The 22,657-nt window shown below is 34.3% G+C and overlaps 1 long non-coding RNA gene across 1 annotated transcript in view; it reads left to right on the plus strand.

Annotated features, from left to right (window-relative positions):
• LOC135444966 (uncharacterized) overlaps nucleotides 1-7,115 on the plus strand; it is a 69,615-nt gene extending 62,500 nt beyond the window's left edge. The window contains exons 4-6 of the long non-coding RNA XR_010439391.1: nucleotides 4,242-4,342; nucleotides 6,195-6,237; nucleotides 7,001-7,115. This is a non-coding gene — a long non-coding RNA (uncharacterized LOC135444966). The remainder of the gene's footprint in view (nucleotides 1-4,241; nucleotides 4,343-6,194; nucleotides 6,238-7,000) is intronic.
• The last annotated feature ends 15,542 nt before the right edge of the window (nucleotides 7,116-22,657 follow it).

Consider the following 22,657-nt stretch of genomic DNA (forward strand, 5'->3'; position numbering starts at 1 on the left):
CCTTACAAAGACAGGCACCCTGGCTACAAGTCATCTGTGAGGTCCCAGTGGAAAGTTGATTTCTGAGACACATAGCTGCCACAGTCAGAAGAGTGAGGTCTATCTGCTACAGTGATGTTTAACAGGATTTTCCATTGGTAGCCTTTTAGAACAGGGCTCAACAATTTTACTGACATTCTGTTCTCAGTCTCGACTGCAACACTCACATTTGTTTTGATCATGACATAACTGACTTTTGCCAGCTGGATATTGTGTGATAAGCCACCACCTTCTGCCCCCTGCATAAGCTGATAGAAAAGAAATTAGAGCTAAGCAAATGCAGTCATTATTGTGGATAGGAGGATGGTTTTGTCATTAGTAACCTTATTAAACTTAGATTCAAAAACCAAACCAAGTGCAAATCTCTTAACTCTAAGTAAGCCAAAAGGTTGTCAAGGAGTGCTACAGGAGATTCAGGTGGGATATCAGGGACAATTTCTTCACTAATAGAGTTAAGCATGGGAACAGACTGCCCAGAGAAGTGGTTGGGTCACCATTCCTGAAAGTGTTCAAAAATGTTTGAATATGGCACTTGGGAACATGATTTAGGGTGAAGATGTCAGTGATACTACATTGATGGCTGGACTTGATGTTCCTAGATGGGTTTTCAAACCTTAATGGTTCTATGATTATACTGACTCTTTCCCAGAGAGAGATCATTGGGAGGAAAGGGACTAGGAGCATCCTGATGAAAGGAAGTTTCACAGATGAAAGTGCTTCTCATCACTGTAAGATGCTTAAAACAGAGACAAATCAACTCAGACCTGCTCAATGTGGCAAGAGCTGGATGCGCCCAGCTGAGAGAGCCTCGGCTCCTTTGCTCCTTGCATCGGTTTCTGTTCAAATGAGTTCAGTGTTGAAAAAAGACTATTAAAAAATTCCAAAGGGTTAGAATCACAGAGTGGTTTGGGTTGGAAAGGACCTTCCAGATCATCTAATTTCAGCTGCCCTGATGTGGACAGAGGAATTCTCCATTAGTCCAGCTTGCTCAGAGCCCCATCCAACCTGGCCTCAAACACTTCCAGGAATGGGGCGTTCACAGCTTCTCTGGGAAAACTGTTCCAGAGCCTCACCAACCCCACAGTAAGAAAATCTTCCTAACATCAAGTCTATTCCTATTCTCAGAGCTATATCAGCTAGAGCTGTGTGAAAAAGTAACCTACTGCCTTATGCATTTATTTTAGAAGTATAATTGGATGGAAGTACAGACAAGTGATATAAGTTTGAAACAGAAGCTTATGGCTTTGTAAAACCAAGAGCAAATACTTGGTATAAACTTGCAGTCGTATTTTTATCTCAGGGAAAACATAATTAGAAAGAAAGATACAGTATAACTTGTTTTAATAAACTATATTTCACATATGCTTTATAATTTGAAATGTTACACCATATTTGAGTGACTCAAGTGGGATCAACTTTCATAATTATCTAAATCAGCTTGACATGTCTAGGGATCTGAATTTACATAACTAACTGAGGGAGTTTAGGTTTTATTTTTTTCTTTCATATCCGTGATCAGTACAAAGGGCAATAGGCTATTTTCAAAGTGCCTGGTAGATCTGCAACAGCTTGCTAAAAAAGGAGAAAAACATGTAATTTAAACAAGATGCAAGTGGTATTTAAGATTTAAAATATTGACTGTATACCCATGTCTTAGGAATTTGGATTTAAGAAAATATTCAGACAGGTTTATGAAAACAGTTAACTCCAGCAGAAATAGAAATAGTTAAGAAATAGTTTATAGAGAAGATTTGTGTTAATAATCTGTAGATTAGGAAGGAGACACATGATTTTTTTTGTTAAACAGAGAATTTTATAATGCAAAATTAATATTCCTGTTCAGAAATTAAACTCTCGTTTGCACAGGATGGTGAAGGAAAAGTCAATATAGTCAACGAAGTATAACCAAAGTAGTTTGTATTGCATCTGAATCTCTTCCAGTGGTGAATAAGAAAAGGTGTTTACTTCAGTCAGGCACCAAAATATTGCCTGAAAAGCCTGGTCATCTGGGTGAAGCATGTCATCAGGGAAAAGAAATGTATTATATCCTCCTCTATCTGAAGTCATATTAGAATAAGAATATGTAATACAGAAATTTCAAAAATTCAGTAGACTTATGCATAAATATGAGGTATTCAAGAGCAAAAACTGGCATGCATTCTGTTTAATAAAAGTAGAAATAAAAATGTATATTTCTTCTAATATATATGCATATTACTTATTATTTTCTGGTGTAGAACAGAAATGCTTGCAATTAGATACTTACTGAAAAGATAGATATCTCAAGGTGATGTCTATTCATTTTAAGTATTAACAGAAACCCTTTCTACCACGTACCAGCCCTAAAATTAATTGAAAATCCCAACATATTTTGTCTTTTAACACTTACCTTTAGTTTTAAATAGAATATTAAAATAATCTCACACACACACACACACATACACACACACAAGATTCATAATAATTTCAGGTAAATATTACATTTCCTTCTAATACTGGTCATGAGATTAAATTACTTGCAGGACTTCATAGTACATATTCTTCTGGTCCATGCACATGGAAACCTAAGTTTATGACTTTCATAAGGCAAATGTGAAATGAAGTAAAATAGACTTAAAGCGCCTTTTTATGAACAATGGATTCTCTCAATGCACAAAACAAGTGAAAAACAAATAAGATTCTGACAAAACCAGATATAAATTATTGCCAGAATTTTCACATCTTCATGGCTAAGGAAGGCTGATCAGGAATGCCATTTTCAGAATATGGTCAAAGGCGATGCTTTGAATGTTTAAAAGTAAATATTGGCATATGTATATGAGAATACTTGTTTTATTAAGATAGACATGCATTCCTACTACAAAATGTAACATATATTTACTATATAAGGTCTCAAAGCAAGATTTTTCCCAGATATTTGCCAATTTAGCAATTCTCCATTTCTTTTGTGTGCTTGATTTGAAAATAATGAGGTGTTCAGTGAATTACAGAGGTGGACATCATGACATATGAAACTTAAATTGATTAGATATTTAAAGGAATCCATTTGTGTAATTTTTAAAGTGAAGCCAGCATATTATTTTGATATCTGTTTTTAAAAACCTGTTGAAACCATATTTTAAGAAAAACCTTGGCTATTCAAAACTGTTAAATATAGGCAAGAAAACCATCTATAATTACTTCATTAAGTTATTAGATTTTTTTTCCTTTCCCCATATATTCATCAAATGCAGGGTCAAGTTAACATAAATTACTTGTATGATCTCTTGTACTATTCCAGGATCACATATACACGTACAAAATTTATGTGAACAGAATTCTTTTTTTTTTCTAGACACAAGTTTTCATGTCTTAAAACACTTTCTCAGGAAATTTTATACCAGCCTGATTTCAACTTCATATTAAAGACTTTTTTTGAAGAGACTAAAATGAAGATTTATTTATTCCATGTCAGAATCAAAAAATCAGTGACTTGTTCTTTGACTGCAGCCTTTCCAATACCCTTTCCATTTCTTATTAAGAATAATAAAGATGTACTAGGTAAAGATACATCAATTTTCATTAAAATGCTTATACTTGTATCAAAGCAATAGATGCACTTGTATAATAAAAACAGTCTTTACTACTTGCTCTGAAATGCTGGAAAAAACTTTAGTACTAAATATCTCCTATGTTGAAGTTACATCTGTGAAGAACAGATATTAACTAGCAGTTTATCTATAAATGTGTACATATTTTGTCCTAAATTACTTGATTAAAAAATACCAGACCAAACTGTGTGTTAGATCATTATCACTTGCCAAAACAGAATTTAGAATGCTGAAATTTAGATTGAAAGTTTATTGCAGCCAAAGTAAAGAAATCATCTAAACGTAAATCAACATAATTCATTTGAATGAAAATACATATGGGAATTAACTACCTAGACTATAAAGATAATTACTACTACCATGTATTAAAACATAAAAAGAAATACATCTTTTTTACTGTAAATAAAAGATCATTGACTATGACAGATGTGAAACATGGATCATGTAATAAGTGTTTTCATCTTCAAATACTTTTAGTTTGTTTAACAGTGAATGACACACTGATAAATGTTTTAAATGATTTGCTGCATGTTGAGTGTACTAACTTATTGCATAATAATACATTCAGGATACAAGTAGCAAATGAAATTTTGTTTTAAATTGCTTCTGCAGGGCTTAATGTTGTAAATGCCACTGAAAACTGAAGTATCATCCTAACTGGAACCATCACTAGAATAGTGATGAGGAAACTTTGTGGATGTTCAGGTGTTCCAGTGAGTAAGGTTTTATCTGATTACAGAGTTGTTTAATCTTTGACTTTCACCTTCACTTGTGGAAAGTTGGATTTAGGTGTCATCATTGTGGGTACAGGGGGCTGCAGTCTTTATGCCTGTGATATTATCAGTGAATTATCAGTATCAGAGGTACTCACTTTATCCAAAAGGCATTTGGTTCAATGGCTTTTCAGGTATCTACCTTTATACAGATGCATATTTTCATCCTCTAGGATCTATTGACAGCCATGATTAGATCTCCACTGGGAGTAAGGAGACAATAGATATGCAGGATATTTCCACCCAGAAATGTAAACTCAGGGTGCAGAAACTTAGTAAAACTGGTTGAGAAGAAAATTATCATAGTCCGCTCAACCCTAGCTGTGCAAAGTTTATTAACCTCCCTCCTGAATAAAACCGACCAACCAACCATAAAAACAAAAAACCAAAAACAACAACCCCCAAAAACCAACACAACAAAAACAAGCAAACAACAACAACAAAAAAACCCCACCCACCAAATGTGCAATGACCCTTTATGCCAATAAAATGCGTCTGGTCCCAGCATCAGAGAAGAAAATCTGAAAATAAATTAACTGTCCTTCATTACCTTGTTCCAAGTCATAGCGTGACTGACCATGACTTTGTTGGATTCTCATCACCAAACTACACTTTGGAAAAGAGCCACTTTAAACAAATCTATTGTTATCTAAACCAGAATGCTGAATAATTTCAACAAAATAATAGTTGAATGGCTTCCTCCCATTTTGAAAAGTGCATTATCACAGTCACAGTGTTATTCCCCTAATGATGGACAGAAGGTTTAAAGAGAAGAGCTTTAATATCTGTAAGAATCTGGAGATAAAAATCATTATTGAAGTAATTCAATATCACTGGATACAACATGTCATAAATATCTAGGAGCTTTATTTGCAGATTAAGTGACAACTACTGAATAAATTTCATCTGGAAAGGGTGATTGTTTTATTAGCCAAACCATTTGTTTTCGGTGATTGCAGAATTGCTCAGACATAAATAGATAAACCTTTTATGTAATTGAAGGAATAGAGATCTGGTGTTTTATAGGACATTCATTAAAAATATTCCCTTGGATTTATTTTTTTAATGTAATTTCATTTTATTTATTTTTTTTCCCACCATAGAGATAATTTTCTTGTCGCTCTTCACAACTTCACATACTGAGATACAGGAGGAATTGCTGTCAACAGCATTTTCTTTTAATGTGGCATATTTAAAGAGGCTGGTATTTTAGTTCTTGTCTGACTGAATATGAATCTCAGTTGCTTAGAGAATACACAATCTTGTATGCAAATTGTGCATTTATTAGAAGACAGCTATAAATCTGTGTATACTGGATCCTAATTCTTAAATGGTGTTATTTTAACCATGCTCAAATCAAATAAATAAGACAATTCAGAGCTAGCTTCAACAAAGTAATACTCTAACAGCTGATTATTTCTCTCACAAGCTACTTAAGAATACACAAGAAAAAAAAGGGAATTTATTTTTTAATGGCCTGATGTTAAAATACATTTTGATTTATGTGGTTCTTTATAGCTTTATATGGCCCCTTATACTGCCAGGAGTAGCAAGCCACAGCAAATGTCCCCAAATTTTAGTGATTGGACACTGGGCAGAAAAATGCAAAGCTCATTATGCATAATAGGTAATCAGGTTTCCAGAAACAATTATTGTCTTCTAAAAAATAATTTAATCTAATTAAGTATGCTACTGGAAGCCTCACAGAATTTGGAAAGGGTCTTTTATCATATCCTGCTCTTATTCCTGTAATCCTGATGATTTTTTCCTCTCCCATAATTCTTTCTCATAGAAAACAAAATGTGACTGATTCGACAACAGGAGTCATTTGGAAGGTAGGTGTTAAGAAGTAAGTAAGTTTGGCAAATTGCTTTGTTTCTATAAATGTGAAATATTGGAAGCAAGTCATGAATATTGTTCAACTTTTCAATTAGGTTTACAAAGATGATGTTCATGATCTATGCTATCTTTTACAAAAAACTGGCCACCTCACAGAAAAGGTATGTTTAAAGTAGTGAAAATTTAAAAATACCCAGGTAGAACTGCCTTTAGGAATGTAAATATCATATTTATATTAGAAAATTATTTGTTATAAACAACTCAGTCTTTCTAAGTAGTAAATTTTTGCAAAATCTCTCTGCCATCATTAATAAGTCACGTGACAATAGCTTAATACTGATTTATTTCGCTCCATGTGATAAGAACTGTCCTCAAATTTTGTCTATATCAAAAGTCACTAAGTTAAGCAATTTATACTATGAAATATTATATAATAATAATATAATGATTATATGAAGCAGAGGAAAGGACAGGAAAATTTTGTTCCCATGTTGGGTCTTGGAGACTTGCTTAAGTCTCCAAGGTCTTAAGGAAATAAGCCATAAAATTTTGCTTTTCTAAATCTAAATATTCCTGAAAATGAAACCAATTTTTTTCCAGATATCTTTGGTAAACATTTGAAAATTGCAATATTCAAACTCACTATCTGTACTGAAAATTAATTCTGGCACATGGAAATACCTGATTTTGTGAGATCCAGTGACAAACCAGGACAAGAAATCTGTCATAATGAACCTTGCTTTTTAAAATTACCTGCAGATTTGCATTTTGAAGAGAGCATGTGAGTGTGCCAGAAGGATTGCAGGCTGGGTGGTGTGAGCAGATGTTGGACAGCTGCAATGGCAAGTACCCATGACAGCCTGTGCACCTCCTACTCACATTTCAATACAGGCAAACAATTTTACCTTTCCTCCAAACTTACTGTCTAAATCTAAAATGTACCCTTTGCTGTTTAATTGCAATAATAAGGGAAAGGAACACTTTTGAAGACTCAGACATACCATGAGACTCTGTAAAAGCAGGAATAACCTTTAAGGCAGTGTTCAAATGACTATATCTCTCTCAATGCAATTTTCTCTGCTAGGGCTACCTGAACACAGACATTAAGAGAGTCTTTTGGGAGGTACTCTTCTCGAGTTAATGTCTAAATATAACACAATTGAATTACAGTTTTTTGTTTTCTCCCCTGCCAAGCAGAGTTCAAGAGCATTGGCTACCTCTTACAAGACCTGCAAGCACTAAATCATTTTCAAACTGAACAAGTATGATATGTAATGTCTCTGAATTGCTGTTCTGCTCAACAATATATTTAAAAATTTAAGCTGCATACACACAATCAAACTTAAGCAATCAATGGGCTCAGTAAGTCTTGTAACAAAGATATGTGGTTTCTCTGAAATTCCTTTGTAGTTCTCTAACAAACACCACTTTTGGAACAACAATAAAACACAGCACATCCATTATTCAGCCTGCAGTCCAACACACAGGTGTAAAGAGACACTAACTCTTCAATGAGCTTAGAGTTGTTTACATGCTCCTGTATTCTTCACATAACTGGCAGAGCTGGAAACACTCAGTTTGCACAGTGCTAATCATGCATTTTGTGCAAGAAAAAGAATTGAGAGTATATAAGATTAATTTTAATGTTGTTTTTACAATACAAACCATGCCAAAATAATATGAAAAGAAACAAATAAACCTCAAACCCACCCCCAACAAATAAAAACCCAAAAAACAATGCAACTTTAGAACAAGAATAAAGTGGGCAAGTGTATCGCCTTGAGATTTCTTTTTGATGAATGAAATACGTTCTAACTCACACCAACCTGTAAAATATACTTGTGATAAAATATTTTTTTAGAAAGCATTGTGGAAATTACTTTGAATAAAACATATTTTCTTTTCTTCTTGCAGATAGGATACAAAAAAAGAACCCAATTATGTCTCCAACAGCCAATTTTTGAACAGCAAAAATCCTGTAGAATGTTCGGATTTTCCTCCTGTTTCCTTTTCTCCTAAAGATCCTCTTCCATTTCATCCCATCCTTAAGCCAGCTTATAAATTAGCATTTATAAAGTAAGCAATTTGTGTTTAATTCAATTTAATGAAACTGAATTAAATTTAAATAAGGCAGCAGACATGCAGGGTATATGCAATGCACTTTTCATATCTGTATATAAGATGCCTGTCTGTAAGATAGCCAGAAGTTACTTGGGCATTTGGCACTGTGAGATTTAACACAATTCATTCCATCCCAGTTTGTGGTCACAAAGCAGTAGGAAGGCATTCCTAAGTACCCCTCAAAGTCTCAGTCTGGAAATATTTTGAATATTATGATGTGCCCCATTTGTATAATTTCATTTCTACTCCTAAAGTGTATATATTGATACAAGTCATAATTTATACTATTTTAATAGCATAGCTCAAGGCATCCTGAAGATTAGTTTTGGAACTGAAATTGACGGAAGAATAACTTCTTATGAGAAAGTGGTATAATTCCATCTGGCATAGGTACTAAAGCTCTTCTTTGCATTATGTAATTTTCTGTTTGTTTTCCATCTTTTGGGATATAGGATGGTAAAAAAGCCCTCACAAAAAACTAATACTAAAAGAAATTTCTAAGGCAAAGAACAAATGCTTTGACTATGAAACTCTATGTATTTGAAAGAACATTTCTAGAAAAGTGGTGGAGAGCAGTTCATTATTCTTCCTTACTTTGACAAATCAGATCCAGTTGCTCTATTGTAATTTTCAGGAGCCCCATTTCCTTCTCTACTGGTTCTGATTCTTTTCATTTGGAAGTCATAGTCTTCTTAAAATTCCCGTGGGATATTTCAATGAGTTATCCTTGTGACTGTCCACTTGTTGCTGAAATGCAATTCTATGCAGGAGGGAAGCAGCAACAGGGAACAAACTGCTCCTTCAGATCATTTACTCACATAACCTGGAAGGCAAAACACACAGACCCACATGGTAACTATTTCCTGTTTCTCTTATCTCACCACTTGCTACTGATAAAGAAGCTATAAAGATACTTTTTATATTACTTTTTATACTATTTATTACTTTTTTTTTCTCATTTTTTAGTGAAGTGAAGAATAGTTTCTACTTTGGCATTATTCCACCTATACATCCCAAAGTTACTTTATTATGTGGTTTTCTTGTTTGTTTGTTTATTTACCCAGCAGCGCACATAACTTTACATTTTTATTTAGGTAACATGGAAAATAGAAGTGATCTTTTTTTTCTTGTCCTTGTTTTTTTTTTCTTGGTTTTGGTTTGTTGGGGTTTTTGGGGGGAGATGAGGTTTTGTTGGGTTTTTTTTGGTTTTTTTTTTAAGAGTAGAACACAAAACTCCAGGTAAAAGCATTTGAAATAAAGCAAAGTTAATTGGAATTAAGCAGAAGAACTTTGCTGGAAGAGACCAGAAATGTCTACATAAGTGATGAAATAACAGGAAGTATCCCATAAGTTCATTTAACCTGTTTAGGAAACTATAATTGTGGACAGGTTTGTCCAAATGTTTTTCATCATGTGTTGTGTAGAATTGAACAATCAGAATTAAAAGTAGAAGAGATCATAAATCTAATCATAATACGGAATGTGATGGAATTTAATGGATTTAAAATACATTAGTAAAATGTAACAATGGAGGAAAAGATTGGAAATTGTAAAAATTTTCTATCAGGCAGAAAGAAATTGCAGCTACAGAAAAACATTGATTTTTTTTCACCTGTTTATTGCTAAAGTGCTCCAAATTTAAATTTTGTGGTAAGCTTTTGAGAGATGGAGAAGCTACTGCTTAGAGAGAAGAGTGGGAAATTAGTGAGTTTTTCTTGGAAATTGAGTCAAAAAAATCAAAGAGTATACCAAAAGGAAATTTATTTTTTAAGAAAATATTGTTTTTAGCAAAAATCCGTTTTCTGGGTCTAAAAAACCTTGATGCAATCTGTATCCCCATAATTCAGGTCCTGGTGATCAAAGGTTTCATTTGATGCCACATAGCTCTTTGGCCTTGGCTAGGTTTTGATGATAAAATTATAGTTGCAGTGTGAGATGTGCAGGCTGAAGCCTGGAATAATAGAAAAACACAGAAAGATAAATACATACAGTTGCTGAGAAGGTATTTAGGTCCTTGCAGATTTGAAGGGAAAAATACAGACATAAAATATATTGTGGGAAAAATAGGCAGAATTCAAAGTTGGCAGTTCAGCATCACCAAGTCTCTGCACTCAAGGGGAATTCTTTCCCACCCAGCTGACTTCCTGCCTGTCAGAGGCTCCATGGCAATCTCACTGGCAATGGGACACAATATTAATCCTTAGCTTTGTGTCTCATTAGCTCTGTGTATGTTTATGTGCTCTTACTTAGGTATTCTCTGCTTGGGAAGCCTCTCTCTGCATGCTTGAACGAAAGGGACCTGGTGGGTGAATGCTGCAGTGCATCTACTGTGCTCTTCTAAATATTTTACAAGGCCTAGAATACTTAACTGGCAATAAATGACATCTTCCATAAATAATTTTTGACTGATACAGCTGTCAGAAGATTTTTATGCCAAGTGGAATGGGAAACTACCAATTACAATTGCTTCATGTGTACATTTTTGGACTAGGATGTGCAGATGTAAAAGTAATTGAATAATTTTTTTACAGCCAGGTCATGTCTGAAGTGTTATTAAACAAAATAAAATTAGAATTATCTCAGTTAATTTCAACCAGTCAGCTGTAAATGCCAATGCATGCATTCTAACTCTTAAATTTGAGTCTAAAAGTATTGATGGGATCACTAAGGAAGCACACATGGCTGTGTGCATTCTTGGATACACACACAAGGTAGCCTTAACCTTTGGTCTCGTAGCAAAGAATTTCATACAGTCTGTATCAGAAGTAGTTTCTGCCTTAATGCACCTGTACGTCATAATTCTATTTTCATTAATAAAAGGAAAGTCCTTATTAATTAATATATGTGTCTCATTTGCATGTCTCACATAAGTACTCCCTCCAGTCTTTCTTTCTGATGCTAGGAGAATGGTGATATTGTTTTCAATTTTAATACCATTATTTTCAATATTGTTTCTACAGCTTTTGAATCCTCCCAACCCTCTAGCTTGCAAACCTCAAACCTCCCAACCATCCTCTCACTTTTCATATCTACTCCTGGAGACTTCTTCAGGAAGTTAAATTGAGAAAAAGAAACCACTGATGATATTTATTAGAAAAAAGTTATCAGTTTAAAATTTTGCACAGTACCTTTTGTCTTTATTGACACCATCATTTTCCCTGATAATCCACCTCTTTGGCTCCTGCTCCATTCGTTCACACACACTCTTCAGAAGTCCTGAATGCTATGAAGACAGTAATTCTGCAGGCTACATTTTTTTATTTGGAGTAAACAATAATAGCCATGTGAATAATTCCCAACTGTCCACATAGAATTACTGAGCCTGGAAAAAACCTCCAAGATCATTAAGTTAAACTTTTGATTGAATACCACCATACTCACTAAACCATATAATGAAGTGTCATGTCTACTCATTTTCTGAACACTTCCAGCGATGGTGGCTCCACCACCACCATGGGCAGCCTGTTCCAAAACTTAACCACTCTTTCAGGGTAGAATGTTTTCCATATATCCAACCTAAACCTCCACTGGCTTACCATGAGGCCATTTCCCCTTGTTCTGTCCCTGTTTGTCTGGAAGGAGAGACCAATCTCTCCACAGCCTCTTTTCAGGCAGTTGTAGAGGGCAATAAGGTCTCCCCTGAGTCTCCTTTTCTCCACGATGAACACCCCCAGCTCCCTCAGCTGCTCCTCATCAGTCCTGTGCTCCAGACCCTTCCCCAGCTCTGCTGCCCTGCTCTGGACATGTTCCAGCCCCTCAATGCCTTTCCTGTCCAGAATTGGACACAGTATTCTTAACTTCTATTTTCCTGCTAACCTTAGATACAGGTTTACACAAACTTGGCTTCTACTATTTTCTTGTCGAGTATTATCTATCATAACTCTATTTCTAATGTTAGTTTATGTGGTCTACTAAATATATTTATTACAATTGATGTTCTGGTGAATGCTGTCAGCCTGAATCACTCGATCTTACCTCCTCAGTCCAAAGTGAATTTTGCATGAAACCCTCTTTGCAGAGAGATCTCCACTCATTATTCTGCTCATGCTTGACCCTTATGAATGATATGTAATTATAGATGCCACAAAAAAGAGTGAAATATGTACATATACCTACATATATATATATATGTATTTATGTATACACATACATAAGGACATATATATAAGTATATATATGTATGTATGGACGTGTGTTTAAGTAGCCAACAAAAATCCACATGATTACACAGCCAGTGCAATTCCCTGATCATACCTGCTCTTATTTTATTCCTTTCTGTTCTTCCAACATGTGTTGCTGTGCCCTTTGAAGCAGAAAAAATATTTTCTTTTTATTGCTACAAAACCAAATCTGGAAGAGTCTTCAATTTTGTGTCAATCTCTGGATGCTATAAAGAAAATAATAAGTAAATAGAGATGACACTTGAGGGTGGGAAGTTCATCATTTGCATATGTAAATTTTGGAAAGGGAAGTCTTTCGTCATATGAGTAGTTAAATCAATTTGCAAGAAGGGAAGGTGTCAAACAGCTGGTGTAGAAGTAGCTATCATAATTTTCCCAGGAAAAAAATAAAAACAACAAACTGTTTTATAATATGTGTTGTGGTTTTGCAGGCGATTTGGCAATGAAGAAAATGTAATTTTCTCCAATGAACTGTGCTTTATGTGTTTGTCTGTTGTTACATCTGTTGAAAGATAATCTCATTTTTATTTACTCTGATCATTTCTATTGCAGTGATTGTTAAGTATATTTATTAGCAAGCAATACCATTTTTCCTTTTCTTAAGAAAAGCAATACCATATCAGCAATATCATATTAGAGTTAAATCTTTTGAGTTACTGTTGCAATATCAACCTTAAATGTGTGCTACAGAGATGAAATCATCACAGTGCAATTGTCTCTAGCACTATGCTTATTTATTTCTAAAGGTCTGAAAAAAAAAGGAAATGTAACCATCCTTTGTGTTTAGAGCCTGTTATTCCGCTTTGCTCTGCTGTATTTTTTTGGGCTGCTGTAGGCTCTGGTTTTCTTCTAAAACTTTTTTTTTTAATGTGAAGGATGGCTGATTTTAAGGAGCAGAATAACAAATGATAGCAATCTAAACTGATCCAATGGTCTAATCCTCATATGGAAATTTCATTTGTGGATCAAAAACAACACTAAATAAATTACATATATTAGAATTGGCAAGAGAATGAAAACTCTGTTTCCTTTCACCATTCTAAGAAAGTGAGAAGCTTTTGTGGTTTGAAGCTCTTTTATATTTTGTTTTGTTTTGATCCCTGCCCTCCCCACAAAATAAACTAAACCAACACAAACTAACTTTGCTATATTTCATAAAATGGAATATATTTGAAGTGTACAACTCCAGATTAATAAAAGCAAATAATCAAAACCCCAGTGTTTTCACTCAGTTCTTTCATGAGAAGTGACATAGGGGGTTTTATTTGGCCCTCAGACACTTTCTCTCTTAAACCTTGTTGAGGATCATGTTTTCAAACCTCAATATTTTATCAGCATATTTTGATGAAAAGACATTTCTTCAAGCATTCTTCCATTTGTGCTAGTAATCTGCTATTGCTTCTCTTCTATTGAGAAGAAAACCTCATTCTCTGAGTGATGAAAAACCTGAGAAAGACTTCTACACGTTTCTTTCTTGATTTTGAAAAACACAAAGAGGATTTTGACTGGATTAAGTACAGCCTCCAATAAAAAGAGCCCAGATTACTGCAAGGTGTCAAGTGGCCAAACGCTTACAATTATCTTTCTGTCAAACACTTCAAAGTCAGTTCTGTGTGAATAGCATTTGATTACTGAAAAATAGACCTCTAGTTCTTGTAAGTAATAACAAAATAGATATTTTGGAAAACTTAATTTCTTAAGGATAACAAACTGTTTCAAGTGTCATTCTACAAAAGAAGTAAACACTATTATTTTTACAACTTGAGAAGGTTAGGCTTAGCACTAGAAGATACATTATAGGATTAGCCAGGCTTTGTATGAAGCTGTGTGAGTGATAAAAGGTTTGCACAAAAGGATGGGTGCATTTGTGCTCAGCAGTATAAAGGACTCAGAAATAGTATTTTTAAAAATAAAGACATGCCAGTTTTTGACAGTGGCGAGTGACTGCAGGTATATTTTCATAACAAAAGAGAGAACAGAATATTCATGGAGCAATCAGAATAAAAATCAAGAAAATAAAAATTACAAAAAAGAGAAAGGCAAACAAAAACCCCAGACCAACTCAATCCAAAACAACCCTATCCCTTCTCCAAAAAAAGGAAAAAAATAAAAAGAAATGCTTATACACATAATCAGCTTGGAATTTCAGGAATTTGGCCAGTACATGAACATGTTTGAATAATGAATACAGAAGCAAAAATAATTTCTTCCAGCAATAGCAATACCACTATTCTTGTTGGCTTGTTTTTTTGGTTTGGGTTTTTTTTGGGAAATAATGTTGCTTTGTTGTATGAAAGGGGGTTAGTCCACTGGAGTGATCCTGGGGAGTTATTTCAAAGTACTCTGTCATTCAAATATACAAATTTCTGATAAAGAGAAAAAAAAAGTGATCAGCATTTCCCATTGTGTTGCTGGGAGATGGTCATAGCTAAAACTTACATGTATTCATATAAAAGACACAATTCTTCCCTTGAAGTTAGACTGATCCATTAAGAAATTGCATGCCTGCTTTTCTTCTGATCTGGCAATGAGGAAAATTAGTGCCAACCAATAAAACTGTCTGGAGAACAAAATGTTAGTGCTAATGACGTGACATTCATGTAATCAGAATTACAGTGTTTTACTACTGCTGTTTCTAGTCTTCTTTTGATAGATAGTAGTGGAGTTGCTCTATGTGGGCTGTTGGAAAACATGTGATTTACTTGCATCCCAAGGAAATCCAAACTGCATTCTGAGTCTACTCGGTGATGTGTAGTAAAAACAGATGAGTGTTAAATCCAAGAGATTTGCTTTAAATAGTACATTTGATACAAGACAAAATACTAAGATGAACCTTTCTCATTTAGAGCATTTCCAGCTCTTATTAAAAACTTCTGGTTTTCAGAAGTACTGTCTAAATTGACAGAAATAGCTTTTAAAAACATCACCCATAAAACAGCAATTTGTTGTAGCCATAATTACATGGCAGATGCAACAAATATGCCCTTCTCAGTCTTCTTCCTGGGTACAATCAACTTTAAGGGAACAAAATTTGTAATTATCCCTAACTATATCATGAAATAACACATCTTATGGTCTCACTCTCATCTTCAGCCATTTTGGAATTCATGCTCTAATAAAACAAAGAACTACAGAAATAAAATTTTAAAGTTTTTCTTAGCTTTTACTCAGGTAACTCTAAAGGGCAAAATATCAGAGAAAGTGTTCATTGGTCTTTCATGCTACTCCCATTGCTAGGTTTTGCTGTCTTTATCTTTTTCTTTCTGCAAATGCAAGAATATTTTTGTGGCAATTTCCAACATATATATTTTTATGAATGAGATAGGAAATGTGGGAGGTTTTTATCTCTTAAGAAAAGAAAGAGAATGATAAGATTCAAGTTATGACCTTATTATTTACTTCATAGCAGGCAGAAATCAAAGCTTGCAAAATTCTCCATCAGTGGGCTAACAGAAGTTTCTCAGTGTAAAGTCCACGTGTGAAAATTTCAGAGAGGAAAATGTACTATAGAAAAGAAGAATAAATAAATCTGTTTAGCTCAGACTGCCAATGTGTAGCGTAAACAGGCTAATTCTGTGTGAACACTCTTTCTTGACACCTAGCTATACCATGCTGGATCAATAGCTCATAAAATGTTGCTTGAGTGCAATTAAAATGTGCTGAATTACTGCAGATAGGATTCTGATCCAAGTGACTGAGAGTTAAATTTCTGCATAGGCTCTGGGACAGAGCACAACATGCTATTAACTTCTTAGGCACTACAGAGTGTAAGAAAACTTGCCCAGAGAGGACATGCAGAGTAACAGTCTTCTTCATCATCCCTAGAATACAAGATTAGGGCCAGACTTAGCAGGAAAAAGATTAGTTAGTGATCTTAAATCCTGAAAGAAATGTCTACTCACAGGTTTATGTCAAATTCTAGCCGGATAATTTCAGTTCCAAGGTACCTTCTGTTCAACAGGGACACTAATGAAAACATGATTTTTTTTTTCCCATTGATTCAGTAGTTTGATATGAGACTTTTGAATCAGAAATGAACTTCCTCATTCTTCAGCTGCTGTGTTGCTGCTGTCACTGACAGTCCTTGGATTTATTTCTGTGGACTAATAAGGATGAAGCATAACAACAGGAGATAAATAATTGAAATAATAGTACCTTTAAATAAATGCTAGTACTCTGCAAGACAAGAAATGTGCTTTTCACATGAATAATGCAATACCATTTGTGTGTACTGTTATGGATGCAGTATAATTATCAGGTAGACCTTGTGAGAAATATGTTCCACATCATTCTCGGCGACTACTGGGGGAAAAATTCCTCAGAAAAGAAAACCACACTGCCATCTTGAGCATTCATTCCCTGTTATTTTGCATTCATTCCCTGTTATTTTGCATTCTCCTTTTTGTTTCGGGGAACATTGTGGGGAGTTTATTGATATTTGAAAACAGAAATGTCTCTTTTTAAGACTGTGTTGTCTTTTCAAAACAGAAGCTGCTGACAACAACCATGTCTGCTTGACACAGCTAATTAGGAGTGTTTTCTTTACATGAATAGGATTTCTGGTCAAACCTGGACAGGAATTCCAGAGAGCAATATCTTAAAATTGTAAAATCACTCCTTTATGAGAGCTGAATTCTTGTTCTTTCTAATTCACAGGATTGATTAATTGTCACTAATTGTGGTGCCGCCTTCTTCCTGTCCTTGTCTGACTTTACATTGTCCCAGCTTCATGGTCCTTGAGGTGAGCCTGGTGCAGGTGTATCAGTAGACATCAGTAGACATTCCAGCATCTTTCTTGACTTCATAATTGAAAACCCTTGAGTATGGATACTCTGGCAGCCTGCTTCTCTGAGCTCTCTTCATAACAAAAACATTTCAACCATTCATGCCGTTTGGAGACAAGCCACCACTTACTGGTACAAACAGTCCTCATAAAACCTCTGAAAGGTGTAGACATTTAAAAGTAGAGGCTTTCCCTCATTCTAACTCTACTGCTAATCCAGATAGATTTTTCTCCGTGTCCCAAATACAAATTTTTTTCTGGCTGTGGCTATAATCCCAACCTAGTTTTTCTGTCATCTAATTAAAAATAGAAAGGTAACATTTTATGTTGGTACTTATCACATTTCTTATCATTAACACATGTTAGAGGAGAATATAGAACAATCATTGGCATGAGTCATTGTTCCACCAAAAATTGAAGTTATAAGCTGTCATGCACATTTACTAGAATACAGAATATAGCAAACTTATTATTCAGGTATTCTGAGGAACCTTTTCACTCACATCCAGTGAAAGACATTTTACTTTTAATATGCTACAGCCTGTATATACTCAACAATTCCTGTTTACCCAGAATTTTGTTGAAAGGAACAGGGAGGAGGTGTATGCAGAACAAGCACTAGATGCATTTGAAAGACATTAATATAGCAACAAACTGAACATGTCTTCAAGTTTTCTATGCAAAATGATTGAAGATCCATTAAACAAGTAATCAACCTCCTACCCTTCAAATACCAGGAAGGAATACACTGAATGAATCACATTGCTCTTTTGCACAACAAGGTATTAAAACTTCTTAGAATATGTTTGGAAACAGTTTATTTTAAAAATTAGATTTCTGTACCAAAAAAAAGGCGTAAATTATACTGTTTAGAAATTAAATTTGGGTCTACATTTTCAAATAATAGCTTTTTTGTGCTATTTGCCAAGACTTTTTAAGGTTGCGTGTTAGGTCATGGAAGTGAAAAACTCTAATTAAAATGTTGAACTGAAGGTCAATTATGTACTTATAGGAAGATGTCACTAAATATGTAAAATAAGATAGATGTAAATAGCCTTAAATTTGGCCTGTTAGAAGGACAAATATACTGGACAGAAGGAACTGTAAACTGAAAAACAGTGACAGAGAAGGGATTTCCCAACCTGGAAGCTGTGAGCCCAGGGCTAGGCCTGAGAGCTGGAAACTTGAAAAGTACAGCTGGTGTCTCTGAAATACAGCTGGGTAACCTAGAAACCAGAGATTCCCTCAGATACCACTAAAAGTGTAAAATCAAGTAATTTAATGACAACTTGTATTTTGAAAAGGTGGAAGTATAAAATGGACCTGAAAGAATAAAAATCATGACAGGTGTAAAATAAAAATTACCAGCATATATTGACTGTTCAAAGCGATGATGTCCTATGTCATGTTGTATATCAACTATATGAAAAGGACTAAATATGTATCCAAAGTTGAGCTTCTGTCTTGGGGAATTTCCCATGCTGCACACAGATGAGGATGTGTGCTGTTATATTGGTGATAAAGTGGATTCACAAATGATAAGTTTTATAGTAACCTGTGATATACCTTCTGGGTTTTACTGTCGTAGAAATGTCCACACCTCCTTGGTTTTGTTGTTGTTCATTACTAAATAATATTGATTGAGACTATATAATTGATTGCCATATTAAATTGTAATAGCTTGATATAGATCAATATAATCACAGAAGTACTTGTTAGTGGTGGTTTTGCTGCACTTGCTAAAGTGCAGCACAGACACATATACTCTATTTTACAATTTTCCTGTGGTTGGTATCAGAAGAATTTGAGGGACAAGAGATCACATACATGGAATACAGGGATACATTGATAATGATGCCTTAAGTTTTTAACTTTTTATTTTTCAGATCCTGTACTGCATTAGTGTATAGCTCTGTTAGTAATCTCTCTTCACAGTTTGGTCAGACTAAACAACCCTTCCAAGCCTGAGAACCAAGGACATCCTCAGCCTCAGGCCCTGAAAAGTATAAACAAAAATGAATGGGGGAAGAGCAAACTGTGGGAGTATGACTGCATTACCTGAAGCTGCAATTGGACAATTAACCCCTGATATGCAAATAGAGCAAACTTGTATCTGTCTGAAAAACTCATGACCATCGCCCATCCTTGGTGTAGCCCTTGTGAGGCTTTTGCACAGCCCAAGGGGAAGGACTTTAATAAATATCTAATTTATTCTCTGTCGAGCCTCTGTTCTAGGTAGCCATTCCAAGGCATCAATTAAACCAAATTGAAAGTCTTTGAACTACTCAATAAACTAGAGAAATTTTAGGGAAACAGGTGAGGTGCGTGTTGGCTACAGCAACAATAATGCTAGCATTTTATTTTCTTTATATGCCTGTTAAAAAGAAAAAAAGGATAATGTTTTCACAGTACAGAGAGGATTGTAATGCTCCATAGTATCCCAAATTAAATCTGAATATGGAGCAAAGGAGACATTTTCTTGACACGAAAACATGGAACAAAGCTAGAAAAAAATCCTGCTATTGTTTAGAAATTTAAATTATTAATTTTTATGCGCAAGAAGAATGTGTACACAAGTCATTACTCGGTCAAGGAATTATCATGAAGGGTGGTGACTGACCTACCACTCCTGGAAATCACTGGTGTGCTTCCACTTGTAGAATGGATTTTAGAGTTCACTATGTGACAACATGAACTCCTGTGGAAATTACTTGTGAAATATCAGCCTTCTGGAAATAACATTTTAAAAATTCTATTATTCATACTAGTCAGCTATAACACCATTACATTACTTGGTGGCATTTTGATTTCTGAGAAGTCACTTCTTGATAGGACCAACACAAAATGAAAACAGACTTTTCTTCTTTCCAGTGTTTTTACGTAAATGGATGAATCATCAATCTTGAAATAACTAAAGGCATAAGTAAGTGTCCTGCTTTCTGGCTTCAGCCAGATATATGTGGTAGCCCTAGGCTAGAAAATGGAACTTTCACACATTGGCTCAAAAATAACCACTTTAAGTGAACAATCCTACCGTGAGTATTTAAATTGATTCTTAATCAAATTTTAAAATTAGTTTCATACTAAAATTGGTAAAGATTATGCAGTATTAATAAAAGTTTTTCTCAGTTGTTCTGACTTTGCAAGTAGAATTTATAAGGACAAATGAGAATAACTCCAGTAGTGACAGTAACACACCAGGAAATACAATAATATCTTGTGTGATTATAAAATATTTATTGTGACAGAAAAAGAGAGAAAGTGACAGAGAGGGAGCATGACATTTGTTTTCAAAATATGCAAATGTTTTTAAAAATGTCATTTTGAAATAGAAAGAGGAAATAAACCCCAACTAACCTATTATGTGATCCATATTAAGAGAAAAATAGTTTCAAATTTACTGAGCAATTGTTTTATGACAGAACCAAAGCTGTTCTAAATGACCATGAAATTCTGAACCTTTCAGCTTGAATTCTTTAGTAATCAAAGCTTGTGTTTGCTATTTTGTCCCTCTGCTCTTGATTTTTAATTGAAGTTCTTTATCCCATAAGAGTGATCACTAGGAAATAATGTTACAGCTTTCACAAGTGAGGTCAGCAGAGAAATTGTAATTGACTCAGTCACTCAGAAGGAAATGCAGAGATGTGCTATGTGTTTTCATAAAGTATAACAGATTAAAATGCTGGGAAAGTAATAAAGCATAATAAATTGGTATAAGATTGGAATGGCTTTTCTTTATTTTTAGTAAAAGAATGTGTTTATTCCTTTTTGGTTTTTTGTTGTGTTTTTCTTTTTTCCAAAGCAAATAAATTAAGTGGTATTAAATGATTCTACCAATCATTTTAAGGAAAATCTATACAAGTAACCTGAGGCAGGGAATAAGAAGAAACCTTTCAATCTTAACTGAAGGAAAATTGCAGAAGTCAAGAAAAAGGTGATTTTTAATTTGTCAAATATTAAACATTCAAATGCAAATTCTGCATTTCATCTTTCTTCTCTTAGTTTCTCTTTTTTCTTCTTATCTGAGGAAGAAATCTGTCTTCTGCTTCTAATAGTTTGTCTTCCTTTGACAATACATGGCAGGACTAAAGCCAACATAAACTGTCAGAGATGTGTAATGTTAAAATGCTGAAAGCAAGCAAACAAAACCAGAAATGTCTTTCAATAAGGTGTGTCATATGTCCTTGGTTAAGAGTGTAAGGCTTTCACTTCTGGAAAGCACCACTTAAAACTGCTGCTAAGAGTAAGTGTTATTCTTACTGAGGTCAGCATTCAGAATTAAAAACAGTAGCAAAATAAAGCCTCTATTCAGATTTACCTGGAAATCAATTTAACTATTACCAGAACTTCTTCTGTGACTCTGAGCAAAAGTGAAAGGAGAACCAGCCTAGACCTAGTTGGGATTTCTAAAAATTTCATTATTTTAACCCTTTTGATTTTTCATATATAGATTTTTTTTTTTCTTTTTTAGGGCATGTATTGAGAATCTGAAGTCTGAAAGTGTTTTCTTTTTCAGCATTTATTTTCAGGAAAAAAGTAGTTACCATCTGTTTTAAATAAACAATTATTTTGTTCAAAGTACATTTTACAAAAATAATTTTTTTTAAATGGGAATTTTTTTTTATATTCATGATTTTCATTGAAAGTAGTAATTAATATATCTGTTATTAAATATGGTAGAGTCAGATACTATATACTATAGTAGTTACTACCACAGAGATTCCTGTAGAGACATGAAACAACAAAAAAATATTTACATATTTATATACATAAGCATAAAACTTTCTGCATTAAAAACAATAACAGTGACCATTTCAGAGGAATTGATGAAAGTAAAAGCCTATTATTTCATTATTTGTTAATTCTGTAACTATAACTCTGTTCGTTTTTCCATATATATAAGGACAATATAGTCTGTTATTTTGCAGGGGACAGGTGTCCTCACAGAAGGCCCAAGATCATCACAGAGTGATGGAAAATCTTTAGTATACAGAAACTTTCAAAGGAATCTTCAGATTTCCCTTTTCCACCTCAAATAAACATAATTACTTGATTTTATGTGCAAGGCATTCTGATCTGTCTTGTTATTTGAATACATAACCACAATTTCAGTGAATATATAGCTTTTCCTTTTTTTGCCATTTAAGAGCTTCTAGACAGACTCATAGGATTTTGTGATGATTTGATGAAGATTTACTGCTCTTCAGTGGTAACAAAAGAGAGGTTTGGAAAACATTTCCACAATTTCATGTACCTGGTACCTTATGGCACCAGAAGCCTCAGCCACACAAGAGCTTTCAGGAGAGACTTTTTGGCTCCTGACTCTGCATG

Source organism: Zonotrichia leucophrys, chromosome 1, assembly GCF_028769735.1.
Source record: "Zonotrichia leucophrys gambelii isolate GWCS_2022_RI chromosome 1, RI_Zleu_2.0, whole genome shotgun sequence".
Classification (NCBI taxonomy): Eukaryota; Metazoa; Chordata; class Aves; order Passeriformes; family Passerellidae; genus Zonotrichia; species Zonotrichia leucophrys.